The sequence below is a fragment of the Pristiophorus japonicus genome, chromosome 12 (genome assembly GCF_044704955.1).
Source record: "Pristiophorus japonicus isolate sPriJap1 chromosome 12, sPriJap1.hap1, whole genome shotgun sequence".
Classification (NCBI taxonomy): domain Eukaryota; kingdom Metazoa; phylum Chordata; class Chondrichthyes; family Pristiophoridae; genus Pristiophorus; species Pristiophorus japonicus.
Genome location: NC_091988.1, coordinates 66,811,885 through 66,831,207, shown reverse-complemented (window position 1 = coordinate 66,831,207; position 19,323 = coordinate 66,811,885).

The window sequence follows — 19,323 nt, the reverse complement described above, 5'->3', positions numbered from 1 at the left end:
AGAGAATGATCATTTATTGGGGACAGAGAATGATCTGTTATTGGGGACAGAGAATGATGTTCCGTTATTGGGGACAGAGAATGATGTTCAGTTATTGGGGACAGTGAATGATGTTCATTTATAGGGGACAGAGAATGATGTTCAGTTATTGGGGACAGAAAATGATATTCAGTTATTGGGGGACAGAGAATGATGTTCAGTTATTGGGGACAGAGAAAGATATTCAGTTATTGGGGACAGAGAAGGATGTTCCGTTATTGGGGACAGAGAATGATGTTCCGTTATTGGGGACAGAGAATGATGTTCTGTTATTGGGGACAGAGAATGATGTTCAGTTATTGGGGACAGAGAAGGATGTTCCGTTATTGGGGACAGAGAATGATGTTCAGTTATTGGGGACAGAGAATGATGTTCAGTTATTGGGGACAGTGAATGATGTTCATTTATAGGGGACAGAGAATGATGTTCAGTTATTGGGGACAGAAAAGGATATTCAGTTATTGGGGGACAGAGAATGATGTTCTGTTATTGGGGACAGAGAATGATGTTCAGTTATTGGGGACAGAGAATGATGTTCATTTATAGGGGACAGAGAATGATGTTCAGTTATTGGGGCCAGAAAAAGATATTCAGTTATTGGGGGACAGAGAATGATGGTCAGTTATTGGGGACAGAGAATGATGTTCAGTTATTGGGGACAGAGAATGATATTCAGTTATTGGGGGACAGAGAATGATCATTTATTGAGGACAGAGAATGATCTGTTATTGGGGACAGAGAATGATGTTCCGTTATTGGGGACAGAGAATGATGTTCAGTTATTGGGGACAGTGAATGATGTTCATTTATATGGGACAGAGAATGATGTTCAGTTATTGGGGACAGAAAATGATATTCAGTTATTGGGGGACAGAGAATGATGTTCAGTTATTGGGGACAGAGAAATATATTCAGTTATTGGGGGACAGAGAAGAATATTCAGTTATTGGGGACAGAGAATGATGTTCAGTTATTGGGGACAGAGAATGATGTTCAGTTATTGGGGACAGAGAATGATGTTCAGTTATTGGGGACAGTGAATGATGTTCATTTATAGGGGACAGAGAATGATGTTCAGTTATTGGGGACAGAAAAGGATATTCAGTTATTGGGGGACAGAGAATGATGTTCAGTTATTGGGGGACAGAGAATGATGTTCCGTTATTGGGGGACTGAGAATGATCATTTATTGGGGACAGAGAATGATGTTCTGTTATTGGGGACAGAGAATGATCCGTTATTGGGGGACAGAGAAGAATATTCAGTTATTGGGGACAGAGAATGATGTTCAGTTATTGGGGACAGAGAATGATGTTCAGTTATTGGGTACAGAGAATAATATTCAGTTATTGGGGACAGAGAAGAATATTCAGTTATTGGGGACAGAGAATGATGTTCAGTTATTGGGGACAGAGAATGATGTTCTGTTATTGGGGGACAGAGAATGATCATTTATAGGGGACAGAGAAGGATATTCAGTTATTGGGGGACAGAGAATGATGTTCATTTATACGGGACAGAGAATGATGTTCAGTTATTGGGGACATAAAAGGATATTCAGTTGTTGTGGACAGAGAATGATCTGTTATTGGGGACAGAGAATGATGTTCCGTTATTGGGGGACAGAGAATAATCATATATTGGGGACGGAGAATGATGTTCTGTTATTCGGGACAGAGAATGGTCCGTTATTGGGGGACAGAGAAGAATATTCAGTTATTGGGCGACAGAGAAGAATATTCAGTTATTGAGGACAGAGAATAATCATTTATTGGTGACAGAGAATGATGTTCTGTTATTGGGGACAGAAAATGATCCGTAATTGGGGGACATAGAATGATGTTCAGTTATTGGGGACATAGAATGATGTTCAGTTATTGGGGACAGAGAATGATGTTCAGTTATTGGGGACAGAGAATGATATTCAGTTATTGGGGGACAGAGAATGATCATTTATTGAGGACAGAGAATGATCTGTTATTGGGGACAGAGAATGATGTTCCGTTATTGGGGACAGAGAATGATGTTCAGTTATTGGGGACAGTGAATGATGTTCATTTATAGGGGACAGAGAATGATGTTCAGTTATTGGGGACAGAAAATGATATTCAGTTATTGGGGGACAGAGAATGATGTTCAGTTATTGGGGACAGAGAAAGATATTCAGTTATTGGGGGACAGAGAAGAATATTCAGTTATTGGGGACAGAGAATGATGTTCAGTTATTGGGGACAGAGAATGATGTTCAGTTATTGGGGACAGAGAATGATGTTCAGTTATTGGGGACAGTGAATGATGTTCATTTATAGGGGACAGAGAATGATGTTCAGTTATTGGGGACAGAAAAGGATATTCAGTTATTGGGGGACAGAGAATGATGTTCAGTTATTGGGGGACAGAGAATGATGTTCCGTTATTGGGGGACTGAGAATGATCATTTATTGGGGACAGAGAATGATGTTCTGTTATTGGGGACAGAGAATGATCCGTTATTGGGGGACAGAGAAGAATATTCAGTTATTGGGGACAGAGAATGATGTTCAGTTATTGGGGACAGAGAATGATGTTCAGTTATTGGGTACAGAGAATGATCATTTATAGGGGACAGAGAAGGATATTCAGTTATTGGGGGACAGAGAATGATGTTCATTTATAGGGGACAGAGAATGATGTTCAGTTATTGGGGACAGAAAAGGATATTCAGTTATTGGGGGACAGAGAATGATGTTCTGTTATTGGGGACAGAGAATGATGTTCAGTTATTGGGGACAGAGAATGATGTTCATTTATAGGGGACAGAGAATGATGTTCAGTTATTGGGGCCAGAAAAAGATATTCAGTTATTGGGGGACAGAGAATGATCATTTATAGGGGACAGAGAAGGATATTCAGTTATTGGGGGACAGAAAATGATGTTCATTTATACGGGACAGAGAATGATGTTCAGTTATTGGGGACATAAAAGGATATTCAGTTATTGGGGGACAGAGAATGATGTTCTGTTATTGGGGACAGAGAATGATGTTCAGTTATTGGGGGACAGAGAATGATGTTCAGTTATTGGGGACAGAGAAAGATATTCAGTTATTGGGGGACAGAGAAGAATATTCAGTTATTGGGGACAGAGAATGATGTTCAGTTATTGGGGACAGAGAATGATGTTCAGTTATTGGGGACAGAGAATGATGTTCAGTTATTGGGGACAGTGAATGATGTTCATTTATAGGGGACAGAGAATGATGTTCAGTTATTGGGGACAGAAAAGGATATTCAGTTATTGGGGGACAGAGAATGATGTTCAGTTATTGGGGGACAGAGAATGATGTTCCGTTATTGGGGGACTGAGAATGATCATTTATTGGGGACAGAGAATGATGTTCTGTTATTGGGGACAGAGAATGATCCGTTATTGGGGGACAGAGAAGAATATTCAGTTATTGGGGACAGAGAATGATGTTCAGTTATTGGGGACAGAGAATGATGTTCAGTTATTGGGTACAGAGAATGATCATTTATAGGGGACAGAGAAGGATATTCAGTTATTGGGGGACAGAGAATGATGTTCATTTATAGGGGACAGAGAATGATGTTCAGTTATTGGGGACAGAAAAGGATATTCAGTTATTGGGGGACAGAGAATGATGTTCTGTTATTGGGGACAGAGAATGATGTTCAGTTATTGGGGACAGAGAATGATGTTCATTTATAGGGGACAGAGAATGATGTTCAGTTATTGGGGCCAGAAAAAGATATTCAGTTATTGGGGGACAGAGAATGATATTCAGTTATTGGGGGACAGAGAATTATGTTCAGTTATTGGGGACAGAGAAAGATATTCAGTTATTGGGGGACAGAGAAGAATATTCAGTTATTGGGGACAGAGAATGATGTTCAGTTATTGGGGACAGAGAATGATGTTCCGTTATTGGGGACAGAGAATGATGTTCAGTTATTGGGGACAGTGAATGATGTTCATTTATAGGGGACAGAGAATGATGTTCAGTTATTGGGGACAGAAAATGATATTCAGTTATTGGGGGACAGAGAATGATGTTCAGTTATTGGGGACAGAGAAAGATATTCAGTTATTGGGGACAGAGAAGGATGTTCCGTTATTGGGGACAGAGAATGATGTTCCGTTATTGGGGACAGAGAATGATGTTCTGTTATTGGGGACAGAGAATGATGTTCAGTTATTGGGGACAAAGAAGGATGTTCAGTTTTTGGGGACAGAGAATGATGTTCTGTTATTGGGGACAGAGAATGATGTTCTGTTATTGGGGACAGAGAATGATGTTCTGTTATTGGGGACAGAGAATGATGTTCAGTTATTGGGGACAGAGAACGATGTTCAGTTATTGGGGACAGAGAATGATGTTCAGTTATTGGGGACAGTGAATGATGTTCATTTATAGGGGACAGAGAATGATGTTCAGTTATTGGGGACAGAAAAGGATATTCAGTTATTGGGGGACAGAGAATGATGTTCAGTTATTGGGGACAGAGAATGATGTTCAGTTATTGGGGACAGTGAATGATGTTCATTTATAGGGGACAGAGAATGATGTTCAGTTATTGGGGCCAGAAAAAGATATTCAGTTATTGGGGGACAGAGAATGATGGTCAGTTATTGGGGACAGAGAATGATGTTCAGTTATTGGGGACAGAGAATGATATTCAGTTATTGGGGGACAGAGAATGATCATTTATTGAGGACAGAGAATGATCTGTTATTGGGGACAGAGAATGATGTTCCGTTATTGGGGACAGAGAATGATGTTCAGTTATTGGGGACAGTGAATGATGTTCATTTATAGGGGACAGAGAATGATGTTCCGTTATTGGGGGACAGAGAATAATCATATATTGGGGACGGAGAATGATGTTCTGTTATTCGGGACAGAGAATGGTCCGTTATTGGGGGACAGAGAGGAATATTCAGTTATTGGGCGACAGAGAAGAATATTCAGTTATTGAGGACAGAGAATAATCATTTATTGGTGACAGAGAATGATGTTCTGTTATTGGGGACAGAAAATGATCCGTAATTGGGGGACATAGAATGATGTTCAGTTATTGGGGACATAGAATGATGTTCAGTTATTGGGGACAGAGAATGATGTTCAGTTATTGGGGACAGAGAATGATATTCAGTTATTGGGGGACAGAGAATGATCATTTATTGAGGACAGAGAATGATCTGTTATTGGGGACAGAGAATGATGTTCCGTTGTTGGGGACAGAGAATGATGTTCAGTTATTGGGGACAGTGAATGATGTTCATTTATAGGGGACAGAGAATGATGTTCAGTTATTGGGGACAGAAAATGATATTCAGTTATTGGGGGACAGAGAATGATGTTCAGTTATTGGGGACAGAGAAAGATATTCAGTTATTGGGGGACAGAGAAGAATATTCAGTTATTGGGGACAGAGAATGATGTTCAGTTATTGGGGACAGAGAATGATGTTCAGTTATTGGGGACAGAGAATGATGTTCAGTTATTGGGGACAGTGAATGATGTTCATTTATAGGGGACAGAGAATGATGTTCAGTTATTGGGGACAGAAAAGGATATTCAGTTATTGGGGGACAGAGAATGATGTTCAGTTATTGGGGGACAGAGAATGATGTTCCGTTATTGGGGGACTGAGAATGATCATTTATTGGGGACAGAGAATGATGTTCTGTTATTGGGGACAGAGAATGATCCGTTATTGGGGGACAGAGAAGAATATTCAGTTATTGGGGACAGAGAATGATGTTCAGTTATTGGGGACAGAGAATGATGTTCTGTTATTGGGGGACAGAGAATGATCATTTATAGGGGACAGAGAAGGATATTCAGTTATTGGGGGACAGAGAATGATGTTCATTTATAGGGGACAGAGAATGATGTTCAGTTATTGGGGACAGAAAAGGATATTCAGTTATTGGGGGACAGAGAATGATGTTCTGTTATTGGGGACAGAGAATGATGTTCAGTTATTGGGGACAGAGAATGATGTTCATTTATAGGGGACAGAGAATGATGTTCAGTTATTGGGGCCAGAAAAAGATATTCAGTTATTGGGGGACAGAGAATGATGGTCAGTTATTGGGGACAGAGAATGATGTTCAGTTATTGGGGACAGAGAATGATATTCAGTTATTGGGGAACAGAGTATGATCATTTATTGAGGACAGAGAATGATCTGTTATTGGGGACAGAGAATGATGTTCCGTTATTGGGGACAGAGAATGATGTTCAGTTATTGGAGACATAGAATGATGTTCAGTTATTGGGGACAGAGAATGATGTTCAGTTATTCGGGACAGAGAATGATGTTCAGTTATTGGTGACAGAGAAGGATATTCAGTTTTTGGGGACAGAAAAGGATGTTCTGTGATTGGGGGACAGAGAATGATGTTCTGTTATTGGGGACAGAGAATGATGTTCTGTTATTGGGGACAGAGAATGATGTTCTGTTATTGGGGACAGAGAATGATGTTCATTTATTGGGGACAGAGAATGATCATTTATAGGGGACAGAGAATGATGTTCTGTTATTGGGGACAGAGAATGATGTTTAGTTATTGGGGACAGAGAATGATCATTTATTGGGGGACAGAGAATGATGTTCCATTATTGGGGACAGAGAATGATGTTCCGTTATTGGGGACAGTGAATGATGTTCAGTTATTTGGGACAGAGAAGAATATTCAGTTACTGGGGACAGAGAAGGATATTCAGTTATTTGGGGACAGAGAATGATCATTTATTGGGGACAGAGAATGATCTGTTATTGGGGACAGAGAATGATGTTCATTTATAGGGGACAGAGAATGATGTTCAGTTATTGGGGACAGAGAAGGATATTCAGTTATTGGGGGACAGAGAATGATCATTTATTGGGGACAGAGAATGATCATTTATAGGGGACAGAGAATGATGTTCTGTTATTGGGGACAGAGAATGATGTTCAGTTATTGGAAGACAGAGAATGATGTTCCGTTATTGGGGGACAAAGAATAATCATTTTTTGGTGACAGAGAATGATGTTCTGTTATTGGGGACAGAAAATGATCCGTTATTGGGGGACATAGAATGATGTTCAGTTATTGGGGACATAGAATGATCAGTTATTGGGGGACAGAGAAGAATATTCAGTTATTGGGGACAGAGAATGATGTTCATTTATTGGGGACAGAGAATGATGTTCATTTATTGGGGACAGAGAATGATGTTCTGTTATTGGGGACAGAGAATGATATTCAGTTATTGGGGAAAGTGAATGATGTTCAGTTATTGGGGACAGAGAAGGATATTCATTTTTTGGGGGACAGAGAATGATCATTTATTGGGGACAGAGAAGAATGTTCAGTTATTGGGGGACAGAGAAGAATATTCAGTTATTGAGGACAGAGAATGATGTTCAGTTATTGGGGACAGAGAATGATCCGTTATTGGGCGACAGAGAAGAATATTCAGTTATTGGGGACAGAGAATGATGTTCAGTTATTGGGGACAGTGAATGATGTTCTGTTATTGGGGACAGAGAATGATCTGTTATTGGGGACAGAGAATGATATTCAGTTATTGGGGACAGAAAAGGATGTTCAGTTATTGGGGACAGAGAATGATGTTCAGTTATTGGGGACAGAGAATGGTCCGTTATTGGGGGACAGAGAAGAATATTCAGTTATTGAGGACAGAGAATGATGTTCAGTTATTGGGGGCCAGAGAAGAATATTCAGTTATTGGGGACAGAGAATGATCCGTTATTGGGGACAGAAAATGATGTTCCGTTATTGGGGACAGAGAATGATGTTCCGTTATTGGGGGACAGAGAAGAATGTTCAGTTATTCGGGGACAGAGAAGAATATTCAGTTATTGAGGACAGAGAATGATGTTCAGTTATTGGGGGCCAGAGAAGAATATTCAGTTATTGGGGACAGAGAATGATCCGTTATTGGGGACAGAAAATGATGTTCCGTTATTGGGGACAGAGAATGATGTTCCGTTATTGGGGACAGAGAAGGATATTCAGTTATTCGGGGACAGAGAATGATCATTTATTGGGGACAGAGAATTATCATTTATAGGGGACAGAGAATGATCTTTTATTGGGGACAGAGAATGATGTTCAGTTATTGGGGGACAGAGAATAATCATTTATTGGGGACAGAGAATGATGTTCTGTTATTGGGGACAGAAAATGATCCGTTATTGGGGGACATAGAATGATGTTCAGTTATTGGGGACATAGAATGATGTTCAGTTATTGGGGACAGAGAAGGATATTCAGTTATTGGGGGACTGAGAATGATCATGTATTGGGGACAGAGAATGATGTTCAGTTATTGGGGGACAGAGAAGAATATTCAGTTATTGGGGACAGAATAATCCGTTATTGGGGGACAGAGAAGAATATTCAGTTATTGGGGACAGAAAAGGATGTTCTGTTATTGGGGACAGAGAAGGATATTCAGTTATTGGGGGACGGAGAATGATCATTTATTGGGGACAGAGAATGATGTTCTGTTATTGGGGACAGAGAATGATCCGTTATTGGGGGACAGAGAAGAATATTCTGTTATTGGGGACAGAGAATGATGTTCTGTTATTGGGGACAGAGAATGATGTTCTGTTATTGGGGACAGAGAATGATGTTCAGTTATTGGGGACAGAGAATGATGTTCAGTTATTGGGGATAGAGAATGATGTTCAGTTATTGGGGACAGAGAAGGATATTCAGTTATTGGGGGACAGAGAATGATGTTCAGTTATTGGGGGACAGAGAATGATGTTCCGTTATTGGGGGACATAGAATGATGTTCAGTTATTGGGTACATAGAATGACGTTCAGTTATTGGGGACAGAGAAGGAAATTCAGTTATTGGGGGACAGAGAATGATCATGTATTGGGGACAGAGAATGATGTTCAGTTATTGGGGACAGAGAAGGATATTCAGTTTTTGGGGACAGAGAATGATGTTCAGTTATTGGGGGACAGAGAAGTATATTCAGTTATTGGGGACAGAGAATGATCCGTTATTGGGGGACAGAGAATGATTTTCTGTTATTGGGGACAGAGAATGATGTTCATTTATTGGGGACAGAGAATGATCATTTATAGGGGACAGAGAATGATGTTCAGTTATTGGGGACAGAGAATGATGTTCAGTTATTGGGGATGGAGAATGATGTTCAGTTATTGGGGGACAGAGAATGATGTTCAGTTATTGGGGGACAGAGAATGATGTTCCGTTATTGGGGGACCGCGAATGATCATTTATTGGGGACAGAGAATGATGTTCTGTTATTGGGGACAGAGAATGATCCGTTATTGGGGGACAGAGAAGAATATTCAGTTATTGGGGACAGAGAAAGATGTTCAGTTATTGCGGACAGAGAATTATCATTTATTGGGGACAGAGAATGATGATCTGTTATTGGGGACAGAGAATGATGTTCTGTTATTGGGGACAGAGAATGATGTTCCGTTATTGGGGGACAGAGAAGAATATTCAGTTATTGGGGACAGAGAATGAGGTTCATTTATTGGGGACCGAGAATGATGTTCTGTTATTGGGGACAGAGAATGATATTCAGTTATTGGGGAAAGTGAATGATGTTCAGTTATTGGGGACAGAGAAGGATATTCATTTTTTGGGGGACAGAGAATGATCATTTATTGGGGGACAGGGAATTATCATTTATTGGGGACAGTGAAGAATATTCAGTTATTGAGGACAGAGAATGATGTTCAGTTATTGGGGGACAGAGAAGAATATTCAGTTATTGGGGACAGAGAATATTCAGTTATTGGGCGACAGAGAAGAATATTCAGTTATTGGGGACAGAGAATGATGTTCAGTTATTGGGGACAGAGAATGATGTTCAGTTATTGGGGACAGTGAATGATGTTCTGTTATTGGGGACAGAGAATGATCTGTTATTGGGGACAGAGAATGATGTTCAGTTATTGGGGACAGAGAATGATGTTCAGTTATTGGGGACAGAGAATGATGTTCAGTTATTGGGGACAGAGAAGGATATTCAGTTTTTGGGGACAGAGAATGATGTTCAGTTATTGGGGGACAGAGAAGAACATTCAGTTATTGGGGACAGAGAATGATCCGTTATTGGGGGGCAGAGAAGAAAATTCAGTTATTGGGGACAGAAAAGGATGTTCTGTTATTGGGGACAGAGAATGATGTTCATTTATTGGGGACAGAGAATGATCATTTATAGGGGACAGAGAATGATGTTCAGTTATTGGGGACAGAGAATGATGTTCAGTTATTGGGGATAGAGAAGGATGTTCAGTTATTGGGGACAGAGAATGATGTTCAGTTATTGGGGGACAGAGAATGATGTTCCGTTATTGGGGGACCGAGAATGATCATTTATTGGGGACAGAGAATGATCTGTTATTGGGGACAGAGAATGATGTTCCGTTTTTGGGGACAGAGAAGGATATTCAGTTATTGGGGAACAGAGAATGATCATTTATTGGGGACAGAGAATGATGTTCAGTTATTGGTGACAGAGAATGATGTTCAGTTATTGGGGACAGAGAATGATGTTCAGTTATTGGGGACAGTGAATGATATTCAGTTATTGGGGACAGTGAATGATGTTCAGTTATTGGGGACAGAGAATGATATTCAGTTATTGGGGACAGAGAATGATGTTCCGTTATTGGGGACAGAGAATGATGTTAAGTTATTGGGGACAGAGAATGCTGTTCAGTTATTGGGGACAGAGAAGGATATTCAGTTATTGGGGACAGAGAATGATGTTCAGTTATTGGGGACAGAGAATGATGGTCAGTTATTGGGGACAGAGAATGATGTTCAGTTATTGGGGACAGAGAATGATATTCAGTTATTGGGGGACAGAGAATGATCATTTATTGAGGACAGAGAATGATCTGTTATTGGGGACAGAGAATGATGTTCCGTTATTGGGGACAGAGAATGATGTTCAGTTATTGGGGACAGTGAATGATGTTCATTTATAGGGGACAGAGAATGATGTTCAGTTATTGGGGACAGAAAAAGATATTCAGTTATTGGGGGACAGAGAACGATGGTCAGTTATTGGGGACAGAGAATGATGTTCAGTTATTGGGGACAGAGAATGATATTCAGTTATTGGGGGACAGAGAATGATCATTTATTGGGGACAGAGAATGATGTTTCGTTATTGGGGACAGAGAATGATGTTCATTTATAGGGGACAGAGAATGATGTTCAGTTATTGGGGACAGAAAATGATATTCAGTTATTGAGGGACAGAGAATGATGTTCAGTTATTGGGGACAGAGAAAGATATTCAGTTATTGGGGACAGAGAAGGATGTTCCGTTATTGGGGACAGAGAATGATGTTCCGTTATTGGGGACAGAAAATGATGTTCTGTTATTGGGGACAGAGAATGATGTTCAGTTATTGGGGACAGAGAAGGATATTCAGTTTTTGGGGACAGAGAATGATGTTCTGTTATTGGGGACAGAGAATGATGTTCTGTTATTGGGGACAGAGAATGATGTTCTGTTATTGGGGACAGAGAATGATGTTCAGTTATTGGGGACAGAGAATGATGTTCAGTTATTGGGGACAGAGAATGATGTTCAGTTATTGGGGACAGTGAATGATGTTCATTGAAAGGGGACAGAGAATGATGTTCAGTTATTGGGGACAGAAAAGGATATTCAGTTATTGGGGGACAGAGAATGATGTTCTGTTATTGGGGACAGAGAATGATGTTCAGTTATTGGGGACAGAGAATGATGTTCAGTTATTGGGGACAGAGAAGGATATTCATTTTTTGGGGGACAGAGAATGATCATTTATTGGGGGACAGAGAATTATCATTTATTGGGGACAGAGAAGAATGTTCAGTTATTGGGGGACAGAGAAGAATATTCAGTTATTGAGGACAGAGAATGATGTTCAGTTATTGGGGACAGAGAATGATCCGTTATTGGGCGACAGAGAAGAATATTCAGTTATTGGGGACAGAGAATGATGTTCAGTTATTGGGGACAGTGAATGATGTTCTGTTATTGGGGACAGAGAATGATCTGTTATTGGGGACAGAGAATGATATACAGTTATTGGGGACAGAAAAGGATGTTCAGTTATTGGGGACAGAGAATGATGTTCAGTTATTGGGGACAGAGAATGATGTTCAGTTATTGGGGACAGAGAATGATGTTCAGTTATTGGGGGACAGAGAAGGATATTCAGTAATTGGGGGACAGAGAATTATGTTCCGTTATTGGGGGACAAGAGAATAATAATTTATTGGGGACAGAGAATGATGTTCTGTTATTCGGGACAGAGAATGGTCCGTTATTGGGGGACAGAGAAGAATATTCAGTTATTGAGGACAGAGAATGATGTTCAGTTATTGGGGGCCAGAGAAGAATATTCAGTTATTGGGGACAGGGAATGATCCGTTATTGGGGACAGAAAATGATGTTCCGTTATTGGGGACAGAGAATGATGTTCCGTTATTGGGGGACAGAGAAGAATGTTCAGTTATTGGGGGACAGAGAAGAATATTCAGTTATTGAGGACAGAGAATGATGTTCAGTTATTGGGGGCCAGAGAAGAATATTCAGTTATTGGGGACAGAGAATGATCCGTTATTGGGGACAGAAAATGATGTTCCGTTATTGGGGACAGAGAATGATGTTCCGTTATTGGGGACAGAGAAGGATATTCAGTTATTGGGGGACAGAGAATGATCTTTTATTGGGGACAGAGAATGATGTTCAGTTATTGGGGGACAGAGAATAATCATTTATTGGGGACAGAGAATGATGTTCTGTTATTGGGGACAGAAAATGATCCGTTATTGGGGGACATAGAATGATGTTCAGTTATTGGGGACATAGAATGATGTTCAGTTATTGGGGACAGAGAAGGATATTCAGTTATTGGGGGACTGAGAATGATCATGTATTGGGGACAGAGAATGATGTTCAGTTATTGGGGGACAGAGAAGAATATTCAGTTATTGGGGACAGAATAATCCGTTATTGGGGGACAGAGAAGAATATTCAGTTATTGGGGACAGAAAAGGATGTTCTGTTATTGGGGACAGAGAAGGATATTCAGTTATTGGGGGACGGAGAATGATCATTTATTGGGGACAGAGAATGATGTTCTGTTATTGGGGACAGAGAATGATCCGTTATTGGGGGACAGAGAAGAATATTCTGTTATTGGGGACAGAGAATGATGTTCTGTTATTGGGGACAGAGAATGATGTTCTGTTATTGGGGACAGAGAATGATGTTCAGTTATTGGGGACAGAGAATGATGTTCAGTTATTGGGGATAGAGAATGATGTTCAGTTATTGGGGACAGAGAAGGATATTCAGTTATTGGGGGACAGAGAATGATGTTCAGTTATTGGGGGACAGAGAATGATGTTCCGTTATTGGGGGACATAGAATGATGTTCAGTTATTGGGTACATAGAATGACGTTCAGTTATTGGGGACAGAGAAGGAAATTCAGTTATTGGGGGACAGAGAATGATCATGTATTGGGGACAGAGAATGATGTTCAGTTATTGGGGACAGAGAAGGATATTCAGTTTTTGGGGACAGAGAATGATGTTCAGTTATTGGGGGACAGAGAAGTATATTCAGTTATTGGGGACAGAGAATGATCCGTTATTGGGGGACAGAGAATGATTTTCTGTTATTGGGGACAGAGAATGATGTTCATTTATTGGGGACAGAGAATGATCATTTATAGGGGACAGAGAATGATGTTCAGTTATTGGGGACAGAGAATGATGTTCAGTTATTGGGGATGGAGAATGATGTTCAGTTATTGGGGGACAGAGAATGATGTTCAGTTATTGGGGGACAGAGAATGATGTTCCGTTATTGGGGGACCGCGAATGATCATTTATTGGGGACAGAGAATGATGTTCTGTTATTGGGGACAGAGAATGATCCGTTATTGGTGGACAGAGAAGAATATTCAGTTATTGGGGACAGAGAAAGATGTTCAGTTATTGCGGACAGAGAATTATCATTTATTGGGGACAGAGAATGATGATCTGTTATTGGGGACAGAGAATGATGTTCTGTTATTGGGGACAGAGAATGATGTTCCGTTATTGGGGGACAGAGAAGAATATTCAGTTATTGGGGACAGAGAATGAGGTTCATTTATTGGGGACCGAGAATGATGTTCTGTTATTGGGGACAGAGAATGATATTCAGTTATTGGGGAAAGTGAATGATGTTCAGTTATTGGGCACAGAGAAGGATATTCATTTTTTGGGGGACAGAGAATGATCATTTATTGGGGGACAGGGAATTATCATTTATTGGGGACAGTGAAGAATATTCAGTTATTGAGGACAGAGAATGATGTTCAGTTATTGGGGGACAGAGAAGAATATTCAGTTATTGGGGACAGAGAATATTCAGTTATTGGGCGACAGAGAAGAATATTCAGTTATTGGGGACAGAGAATGATGTTCAGTTATTGGGGACAGAGAATGATGTTCAGTTATTGGGGACAGAGAATGATGTTCAGTTATTGGGGGACAGAGAATGATGTTCCGTTATTGGGGACAGAAAATGATCCGTTATTGGGGGACATAGAATGATGTTCAGTTATTGGGTACATAGAATGACGTTCAGTTATTGGGGACAGAGAAGGAAATTCAGTTATTGGGGGACAGAGAATGATCATGTATTGGGGACAGAGAATGATGTTCAGTTATTGGGGACAGAGAAGGATATTCAGTTTTTGGGGACAGAGAATGATGTTCAGTTATTGGGGGACAGAGAAGTATATTCAGTTATTGGGGACAGAGAATGATCCGTTATTGGGGGACAGAGAATGATTTTCTGTTATTGGGGACAGAGAATGATGTTCATTTATTGGGGACAGAGAATGATCATTTATAGGGGACAGAGAATGATGTTCAGTTATTGGGGACAGAGAATGATGTTCAGTTATTGGGGATAGAGAATGATGTTCAGTTATTGGGGGACAGAGAATGATGTTCAGTTATTGGGGGACAGAGAATGATGTTCCGTTATTGGGGGACCGCGAATGATCATTTATTGGGGACAGAGAATGATGTTCTGTTATTGGGGACAGAGAATGATCCGTTATTGGGGGACAGAGAAGAATATTCAGTTATTGGGGACAGAGAAAGATGTTCAGTTATTGCGGACAGAGAATTATCATTTATTGGGGACAGAGAATGATGATCTGTTATTGGGGACAGAGAATGATGTTCTGTTATTGGGGACAGAGAATGATGTTCCGTTATTGGGGGACAGAGAAGAATATTCAGTTATTGGGGACAGAGAATGAGGTTCATTTATTGGGGACCGAGAATGATGTTCTGTTATTGGGGACAGAGAATGATATTCAGTTATTGGGGAAAGTGAATGATGTTCAGTTATTGGGGACAGAGAAGGATATTCATTTTTTGGGGGACAGAGAATGATCATTTATTGGGGGACAGGGAATTATCATTTATTGGGGACAGTGAAGAATATTCAGTTATTGAGGACAGAGAATGATGTTCAGTTATTGGGGGACAGAGAAGAATATTCAGTTATTGGGGACAGAGAATATTCAGTTATTGGGCGACAGAGAATGATGTTCAGTTATTGGGGACAGAGAATGATGTTCAGTTATTGGGGACAGAGAATGATGTTCAGTTATTGGGGACAGAGAATGATGTTCAGTTATTGGGGACAGAGAATGATGTTCAGTTATTGGGGGACAGAGAAGAACATTCAGTTATTGGGGACAGAGAATGATCCGTTATTGGGGGGCAGAGAAGAATATTCAGTTATTGGGGACAGAAAAGGATGTTCTGTTATTGGGGACAGAGAATGATGTTCATTTATTGGGGACAGAGAATGATCATTTATAGGGGACAGAGAATGATGTTCAGTTATTGGGGACAGAGAATGATGTTCAGTTATTGGGGATAGAGAAGGATGTTCAGTTATTGGGGACAGAGAATGATGTTCAGTTATTGGGGGACAGAGAATGATGTTCCGTTATTGGGGGACCGAGAATGATCATTTATTGGGGACAGAGAATGATCTGTTATTGGGGACAGAGAATGATGTTCCGCTTTTGGGGACAGAGAAGGATATTCAGTTATTGGGGAACAGAGAATGATCATTTATTGGGGACAGAGAATGATGTTCAGTTATTGGTGACAGAGAATGATGTTCAGTTATTGGTGACAGAGAATGATGTTCAGTTATTGGGGACAGAGAATGATGTTCAGTTATTGGGGACAGTGAATGATGTTCAGTTATTGGGGACAGTGAATGATGTTCAGTTATTGGGGACAGAGAATGATGTTCAGTTATTGGGGACAGAGAAAGATATTCAGTTATTGGGGACAGAGAAGGATGTTCCGTTATTGGGGACAGAGAATGATGTTCCGTTATTGGGGACAGAAAATGATGTTCTGTTATTGGGGACAGAGAATGATGTTCAGTTATTGGGGACAGAGAAGGATATTCAGTTTTTGGGGACAGAGAATGATGTTCTGTTATTGGGGACAGAGAATGATGTTCTGTTATTGGGGACAGAGAATGATGTTCAGTTATTGGGGACAGAGAATGCTGTTCAGTTATTGGGCACAGAGAATGATGTTCAGTTATTGGGGACAGAAAAGGATATTCAGTTATTGGGGGACAGAGAATGATGTTCTGTTATTGGGGACAGAGAATGATGTTCAGTTATTGGGGACAGAGAATGATCTTCAGTTATTGGGGACAGAGAAGGATATTCAGTTATTGGGGGACAGAGAATGATGTTCAGTTATTGGGGGACAGAGAATGATGTTCCGTTATTGGGGGACTGAGAATGATCATTTATTGGGGACAGAGAATGATGTTCTGTTATTGGGGACAGAGAATGATCCGTTATTGGGGGACAGAGAAGAATATTCAGTTATTGGGGACAGAGAATGATGTTCAAGTTATTGCGGACAGAGAATGATGTTCAGTTATTGCGGACAGAGAAGGATGTTCAGTTATTGGGGACAGAGAAGGATGTTCAGTTATTGGGGACAGAAAAGGACATTCAATTATTGGGGGACTGAGAATGATCATTTATTGGGGACAGAGAATGATGTTCTGTTATTGTGGACAGAGAATGATGTTCAGTTATTGGTGACAGAGAATGATGTTCAGTTATTGGGGACAGTGAATGATGTTCAGTTATTGGGGACAGAGAATGATGGTCAGTTATTGGGGACAGAGAATGATATTCAGTTATTGGGGGACAGAGAATGATCATTTATTGAGGACAGAGAATGATCTGTTATTGGGGACAGAGAATGATGTTCCGTTTTTGGGGACAGAGAAGGATATTCAGTTATTGGGGAACAGAGAATGATCATTTATTGGGGACAGAGAATGATGTTCAGTTATTGGTGACAGAGAATGATGTTCAGTTATTGGTGACAGAGAATGATGTTCAGTTATTGGGGACAGAGAATGATGTTCAGTTATTGGGGACAGTGAATGATGTTCAGTTATTGGGGACAGTGAATGATGTTCAGTTATTGGGGACAGAGAATGATATTCAGTTATTGGGGACAGAGAATGATGTTCCGTTATTGGGGACAGAGAATGATGTTAAGTTATTGGGGACAGAGAATGCTGTTCAGTTATTGGGGACAGAGAAGGATATTCAGTTATTGGGGACAGAGAATGATGTTCAGTTATTGGAGACAGAGAATGATGTTCAGTTATTGGGGACAGAGAATGATGTTCAGTTATTGGGGACAGAGAATGATGTTCAGTTATTGGGGCCAGAAAAATATATTCAGTTATTGGGGACAGAGAATGATCTGTTATTGGGGACAGAGAATGATATTCAGTTATTGGGGGACAGAGAATGATCATTTATTGAGGACAGAGAATGATCTGTTATTGGGGACAGAGAATGATGTTCCGTTATTGGGGACAGAGAATGATGTTCAGTTATTGGGGACAGTGAATGATGTTCATTTATAGGGGACAGAGAATGATGTTCAGTTATTGGGGACAGAAAAAGATATTCAGTTATTGGGGGACAGAGAACGATGGTCAGTTATTGGGGACAGAGAATGATGTTCAGTTATTGGGGACAGAGAATGATATTCAGTTATTGGGAGACAGAGAATGATCATTTATTGGGGACAGAGAATGATCTGTTATTGGGGACAGAGAATGATGTTCCGTTATTGGGGACAGAGAATGATGTTCAGTTATTGGGGACAGTGAATGATGTTCATTTATAGGGGACAGAGAATGATGTTCAGTTATTGGGGACAGAAAATGATATTCAGTTATTGAGGGACAGAGAATGATGTTCAGTTATTGGGGACAGAGAAAGATATTCAGTTATTGGGGACAGAGAAGGATGTTCCGTTATTGGGGACAGAGAATGATGTTCCGTTATTGGGGACAGAAAATGATGTTCTGTTATTGGGGACAGAGAATGATGTTCAGTTATTGGGGACAGAGAAGGATATTCAGTTTTTGGGGACAGAGAATGATGTTCTGTTATTGGGGACAGAGAATGATGTTCTGTTATTGGGGACAGAGAATGATGTTCAGTTATTGGGGACAGAGAATGCTGTTCAGTTATTGGGCACAGAGAATGATGTTCAGTTATTGGGGACAGAAAAGGATATTCAGTTATTGGGGGACAGAGAATGATGTTCTGTTATTGGGGACAGAGAATGATGTTCAGTTATTGGGGACAGAGAATGATCTTCAGTTATTGGGGACAGAGAAGGATATTCAGTTATTGGGGGACAGAGAATGATGTTCAGTTATTGGGGGACAGAGAATGATGTTCCGTTATTGGGGGACTGAGAATGATCATTTATTGGGGACAGAGAATGATGTTCTGTTATTGGGGACAGAGAATGATCCGTTATTGGGGGACAGAGAAGAATATTCAGTTATTGGGGACAGAGAATGATGTTCAGTTATTGCGGACAAAGAATGATGTTCAAGTTATTGCGGACAGAGAATGATGTTCAGTTATTGCGGACAGAGAAGGATGTTCAGTTATTGGGGACAGAGAAGGATGTTCAGTTATTGGGGACAGAAAAGGACATTCAATTATTGGGGGACTGAGAATGATCATTTATTGGGGACAGAGAATGATGTTCTGTTATTGTGGACAGAGAATGATGTTCAGTTATTGGTGACAGAGAATGATGTTCAGTTATTGGGGACAGTGAATGATGTTCAGTTATTGGGGACAGAGAATGAT